The following is a 6,964-nucleotide window of genomic DNA, read 5'->3' as shown; positions in this document are numbered from 1 at the left end:
TGTCCTTATTTAAGTTTCAAAAACCATTGTTGTTTTCACGACAAGAACAGACCAGTATCTATCTTTGGCTCTTTTTTTTATAGAGACATTTTCTCAGATAACAGTTTATTTTGATTAATGTATCTATTATGGATAATGTACACAAATAGAAGTGGTAGAACAATCCAACAGAAAGGATTTGTGATAACTTCATGCTTTGGAAATAAATTTAACTTCAAAATATGTGACTCGTATTACTTCTACCAATTTTTAAACTGGTTATGTTTATGTTTTAATAATATTGATCGATATTTTATATGTATAATACTAACTACATATATTTTAAATAGAAAACGAGTTATAGAAAGATTAAAAAATGGAAAACATATTTGTATGATGTAAGTTCTAATGGTGATATACTAGTAGCATCATAATTTCAGTTCAATCTATACTGTTAGTCTTATCTCCCCAGCTTTAAAGACATCATACTCAAGTATTCTGATGGTTAAGAAAACACTTTAAAAGTAGTGCTTGCCTTGCTTGTTTTAACCTGCAACCTCAGAATTTGAACACAAGTTCTATCTTGCTTTGCTCCTTCACTAATCTCTCTAAAGGGCTTCTCAGCAGAAATATGTGCATATATTCACATGTCCAAGTGCACACACTGAGTGCATTCCATACCCGACAAAACTGCCCGCAACTGGAAGATCTGTTGTTGTTGAGGGAACAGAGTAATGTTACCTTTCGCCCTATTGTCTATTTGCTGAATTAAAACATCTACTTGCCTTTTTTTTGCTTTATTAATTTTTAAAACAAAATTCAATTTAATCTCTTTCAAAAAGTCACTATGTTGACTTGGGATTAAAATAAAATTTGAATATATCACTATGGTTGCAGAAATAAGCACTTACAGTGTACTACACTACAACTTTTGATGTTTTAGTTTATTTTCTATTTGGCTTTTTATAGATATTTATTTAAATGAAAAGCAAAGATATCATTTGAATCTTGGTAGCGAAGAAATACAAAAGCAAAGGAATTACCATCAGATATATGGTAACAGAGTCAAGGAACAAAATTCTAGGCAATTTTGAACAAACGAAAACAAAACATGGTAACATCATTCTGTACTTAGTTGTCTAATAACAAAATGTTCACCAGATGATAGAGACAGTATCTATTTCTGTTATAACAAAAACTGATTTTTTTTGGCTTTTATGAATTGTTACCTCGTTGGTATCTTTTTTAGTAATTAGATTTCTAATAGCTGGATTAGATTTAGGCTACTTATAGAAAGGAACCATGCAGTTATTTCGGCTTAATGGATGATTAAAACACAAAATATTTCATATTTATTTATATTGTACACAATTTAAAAAGTCTTTATTCAAATATTAAAAGTAAGATTTACTTTTAAATTATTCTTCAAACCTTGGAAAATGCTAGGAAAAAGATTTTAAGTTACAAATAATATATAAATGGTTTACCCTACAAAGAAAAAATAATTAAAAAAACAGAAAAACTGCTTCAATGACACAAGACCCCCCCCCCCCCCCACCCACTGCCAAAACAAAATCAATCAAGAAGTGGAAATTAGCAGTCAGGTCCAATTATTGATATTAAATTAAACCTCAGTTCAAACAAAATTTTGCCTTTAAGAAGGCACTAGTACTGTCAACTTAGAAATAATTGATCACTAAATTTAAGTCAGTTGAGAAAAAGCAAGAAAAATTCTCTCTCTCTGTATATTTTTAATCCCCAATGTGATAGTGCCAACAATCACACTGGAGATTAAGAATATACACAGATTAAGAATATACATGTGTTTATATTTAAACAATCCTCTATAAAAAAAAAAAGTCCATGTTTCAATAGACGCATGTTAGGCATGAATTTCAAGACAAATTTTTTTACAGTATAGATTTTGAGAAAGATGATTAAGTTTTGTTTTTCTCTACTATATCTTATGCTCTCAGATTCTTTATGAACTTCAGCTGAGATATTTTGAAATAGAAACAAAAAGCAAAAACCCCTCACTTAGCCTGCTGTTTCCCTCTTTAAAGCTAGGATCATCATGCTAGAGAATAGCTTAGGACCAAAATGTAAACTAAAATCAAGAAGGAATGAATTTTAATGAATCCAAATGGAAATGGTAACGATCTATCATCATCTTGCAAGTAAGGAATTGTAAAATTTATTCTGCCTCAGTACATCTAAAAATTAACTTTACATTTATAGATAGCATGAAGCATTAATCAATTTACCTTAAAGATAGACTAGAAAGAGTTAATTTATATCTAAATATATGTCATGAGATCTGCTGTTTTATTAAAGAACCTTTAATTCCTGAGATGTTTGGAATGAGTTTCTGGAATAGAAATGGTCAAGAAAACAAAGGGTCCAAATATGAACACAGCAACCTAGCATGTGTCTTTTAAATGTAGGTGTTAGAGAGTGCTGAAAACTAGCTATAACCTCAGCATGTGCTTCGTTTTCAGATTATTTTAGTGGGGAGAGTAGGTTTTTATTGTTCTTTCCAGTGGGATTTCATGCATGGATTACTTTCCCATTTTACACCATTAGTTAGTACATTCTCTCTCTACCCTCTTCCCTCCACACTGAGCAAGGAAACCTGCAGGATAAATGAGTTGCAACCAATAAACAAGATTAAATACCCAAATATTTCCAGTTTCCCCAGACCCCTCCCCCTATAAACAAACGCCTACCCTGTTTTCTATGGCTGGTCTGCAAATACATATGTACACACTAATCACCAAAGAGTCTTCAGTGAAGGTCTCATCCTTCCCACCCCTCCTCCAGAAGAATGAGTATTTTAAAGTTTTCACCTAAGTGAAGTAGTATTAATACAGGATATAATTCCAATAAAAGTACTCATGCTTATCTACTACTTTAACAACTATGGATAATGTTTACCAGATAAAAATTCCAATTCCTGACTCAGTAGTTGAAAATTTAAAAAATCAGTTTCTGTCAAACAGAACAGTTTTCTGTTTCTTTTTTTAAAATATTGATTGTATAAATCTTTGATTTTGATAAAACATTAAAAAATATCCCAGGTTTTAGAGTTTTGGCTTGTCTAAATGATTTTGACTTTTTTTATTTTTACAATTACAATTTTCTCTAATAAATTCCTCAATAGTTTTCTACTGTATCATTTCCAAAATAAAAAATAACTGAATATATAAATTCCAACCTAGAATCATTTCACAATCATATTTTCATAATTTAAATTTCTTTAGGTGATAAAGGATTATCTAAATTATTAACTCTATAATCTTTAGCATACTACAAATTCAGTCCTTAAGTTTTAATTAATTTATTCAACTCAAACCATTTCTAAGTTATTCTAATGTTTCTGATGAATAATTTTACATGACAAGTTCAAAAATACTATCAACCACATTAGTGAAATGTAGTTGAATTATATAAATGTAAATAAAATATGTTTAATGATTACTTCTATTTTAAAGTAGTTTTTCTTTACTAACCAATTCAGTTGTTAAAATTTGTTTTAAAATTTTGGTACATGGCAATTTATGTTACTTTAGTTTTTAGAGACTAACAGAACCAATAATTTTTTCAAAAGCACTTAGAGGAAGATGTAACATAACAGGATGTAACATCACTAAGAGTAAACAACACAGAAAATCTTTGAACTCTCTGATTTAAACCAATCCTCTCAAAGTTTTAAGTATTTACTGAAGAATTATCATTTTACCGTTTTTAACCAAATCGAGTATTTTGTCAAGACAAAAAATGAACAATTATCTGCAAACAAATTAATTTATATTCTTAACTGGTACATTTCCTTTTCTCCAGATAATTAAAGGTTAGTAAAGTCTGTTATGAAATTAGATATACCAAACAAATTTATACTTCCTTCTTTTTTTGTCATAGCCAGAGTTCTGATCTGTATTTTTGATGAAACCAACAGCAATTTATGTATATAATTATAAACTCACCAAAGACACCAGTACCTAGTATACACCATTGTAGCTGTTTGCCTTTTCAGTTAATCAAATTAAATATGATTATTTCGTTTGTTTTGTGCTTTTCCAAGTCAAATTCATATTTATTTTTTCTCACCGTCTCCACCAAACGTCAGTAAAATTGGAACATTTCAGCTACAGAAATCGTTAATCCTTGAAGGTCGGTCTCAGCTTCATTGGTCTTAGGGCAGCTTCAACGAAAACGTGGTCTCAGCATAGTTGATTTTACCCGGAATTTTTCGTTTGCTTTTTTTGGAGGGGTTGTTTGATTTTGCTTAAAACAACCCTGTGGACCACAAAGGGGTTTAGGAAGCGAGGGGGCAGGGCGAGTAGATTACTCTAGAAGCCCAGAAAAGTTCAGGTACCTGAGAACATATTTGGTTGTAGTTGTTTTAAGTAAAAAAGGACGTATAAACTCTAAGATGTTGGAAATGGGCAGGGAAACGAAGATGTGACTCCAGCTGCTGAGCATGGCGCAAATCCAGAACCTCCGGGCGCTGGACGTTGGGGGAAGGGAGGGGACCGTGCGGGCACCATGCGGTCAGCCAAGGGGCGGGCTCCACCCACGGACGCAGAACTGCTTTCCACCCTTCCTCAGCGTTACCTCCCTCTTTCCTCCTTGGGGGTTGGGGCTGGGGGCGAGCAGTTAAAGGGCAGGAAAAACGAGAGCGAGCAGAGGGGAACACAATCCCACCTCTCAACCTCAACAAAACCAACGAGGGAGCAAAGGGTTATTTTCGCGCCACAAAAGATGGAAATCCAGGGGCGGCTCCGGGGCCAATGAATGGAAACCAGCAAACCGCTCTGGCGGAGGCGGCCCACGGCGATAGGCTCCCCCCGTCAGCCAATCGGGAGCGAGGAGAGGCCCCCGCCCGCAGCAGGGGCGGTGTCTCTCTCGACGCCGGTTGCTCAACTTGGACTCGGCAAGCCGGCCCCGGGGAGCGCGGGAGCCCCGCCTTGTACCCGCTTTTGCGCGCCAGTCTCGCGGCCCGCCCCACCCCGGGCATACCCGCAGGGTTCGGCGAGGGATTCTCCCCAGTGGGTACCAAGCATCCCTTAGCCCCACGGAATCCCTCGCGCACACACGCAACTGAGACCGGAGGTGCGGGAGAATCGGCAAACCCACGCTGCCCGGTGCGTCCCCGCGCTGGCGGGCGGACTCAGGTGGGGTGGCGCGGCGAGGGCCCCGGCCACACGGCTCCGCACAAATGGACGCAGCCCCAGGAGGACTCAGAAGCCCGCGGTCCCGCGGTAGGGCCCCGGGAAAGGGCGGTCCAGTGGTCCAGGCCCTCCGAGGCGAGCCGGCTGCCGACGAAAGACCCTCCCCAGTGTTGAGCTGTGAGGATCCCGCCCTCTTTCTCAGGGCAGAGCCAGAGGAAAAAGGAAACAACCCCATCTTCTCTCCCGGGGCACCATTTTTATTTATTTTAAACAATAAGATATATGCAGGCAGCTTCCAAGGAGAGGGCAGCTCCAGGTTACCATTTACTACGCCCCTGGTTTAAACAGATCAGAGTCCAGGAGGGCCGTTCAAAAGCGCAAGAGCCTGTTAAAGCACCTCCGAGGAGGCCCAAGCGACACGCCAGGCATTGTGTGCCCACCCGCGTGAGGGGATTCGGCTTGAGACTCCAGACTGGTACCAAGTCGAGCGTGAGGAGGGGTGTCAGCCCCTTCCCCCCATCTGCCCACTCAGCCTTTGCCCCTGACGTGTGGGTACAGCAACGGTAACTGGCCTTCTAAACATAGCTATGCTTTAATATTATGCTGACCCAAAAGAAACATTTGTACAGTCCTCAGTTCAGCAGATAAGGAGGAGATGCAGCTGTCCAAAGAGTAAACAGTCTGCAACTGGAAAGACTCAGCCGCATCCTAGAGCACACACAAGGTGGGAGTTCTTTCTTCGTGGAGTTCACATTAATTAGGAGCTACAACTGCTTCAGGAAGAAGCTGAAGTAGCCTATAACCAGTTAATTTGTGTGATTCATTAAAAAAGACCTGGAAGTTAAATTGATTTTATATTCATTCTTGAAAATTCACCAAAGGTATCTTTGTACTTGAAGTGCTAGTGCAAGAAAACTACCTAAGATCTTTTGACTCAGCCCTTACATGATTGGAGACTGGAAGTGGAGTGGACTGCATCTACCTCTCTTTGATGTCTGAGCTTATATTACTCATGTATGTTTTTAAGGTCCTAGATGGACTATCCAGTTTGTTACAATAATACACAGATTAGGTTAACAGGAGTCCCAGGAACATATTTCATCAAAACATACACTTGTTTTAAATTCCAGCTGTTAAGATTTGTTTGATAGTGCCAGACAAGCATGGACTAGTATTTATGGAAAATAAACAATTTATTCCATGCTTTAGAAGTAGATATTTCCTTAGGTCTCAGTTTTAGTAAGAGCAAATACAGTCAACCCAGAAGCCATGGTTCAATTGATTTTGGAAGCAAACTGAACACACACAATTTGTTTTTATGAAAAATTACTAAAAGTTAAATGATCAACAGGTTGTCAAATTTACAGTGATACTGAGAAGTGCAAATATTACCAAATGAATGAATGAAGAACATGTCTCCAAATGGCTTTTCTACAACAGGTACATTTAAAATAAATCCATAATTTTTGATATTTACATTTTGCATACCACAGAAGCCAAAAGAAAGAATACATCTTTTCTTTTTTAAAACTAAAGTTCTCTTTTTAAAAAAAAAATTAGCTTTACAAAAGTTAAACCTAACCATAAACTTAAAGAGAAATTTTACCAAAACGTTCTTTCAAGGCTGAGCTCTTAATTCAGTTCCAAATATTGTAACACAAAAACACATCTGTCCCCCTATTTTATAAAGTAACAACATTTCATTAAACGTGAGTCAAATATTGTGAAAGTGTGTTTACGTTTAAAATGTTGGATTCGCTTGGCAGGAAAGAAAAACCTGTAAGAAAGAACAGTTGCATTTAAAATGGATGATC

This window comes from Trachypithecus francoisi, unplaced genomic scaffold (genome assembly GCF_009764315.1).
Source record: "Trachypithecus francoisi isolate TF-2019V2 unplaced genomic scaffold, Tfra_2.0 Lachesis_group4, whole genome shotgun sequence".
NCBI lineage: Eukaryota > Metazoa > Chordata > Mammalia > Primates > Cercopithecidae > Trachypithecus > Trachypithecus francoisi.
This window is presented reverse-complemented; position numbering follows the sequence as displayed.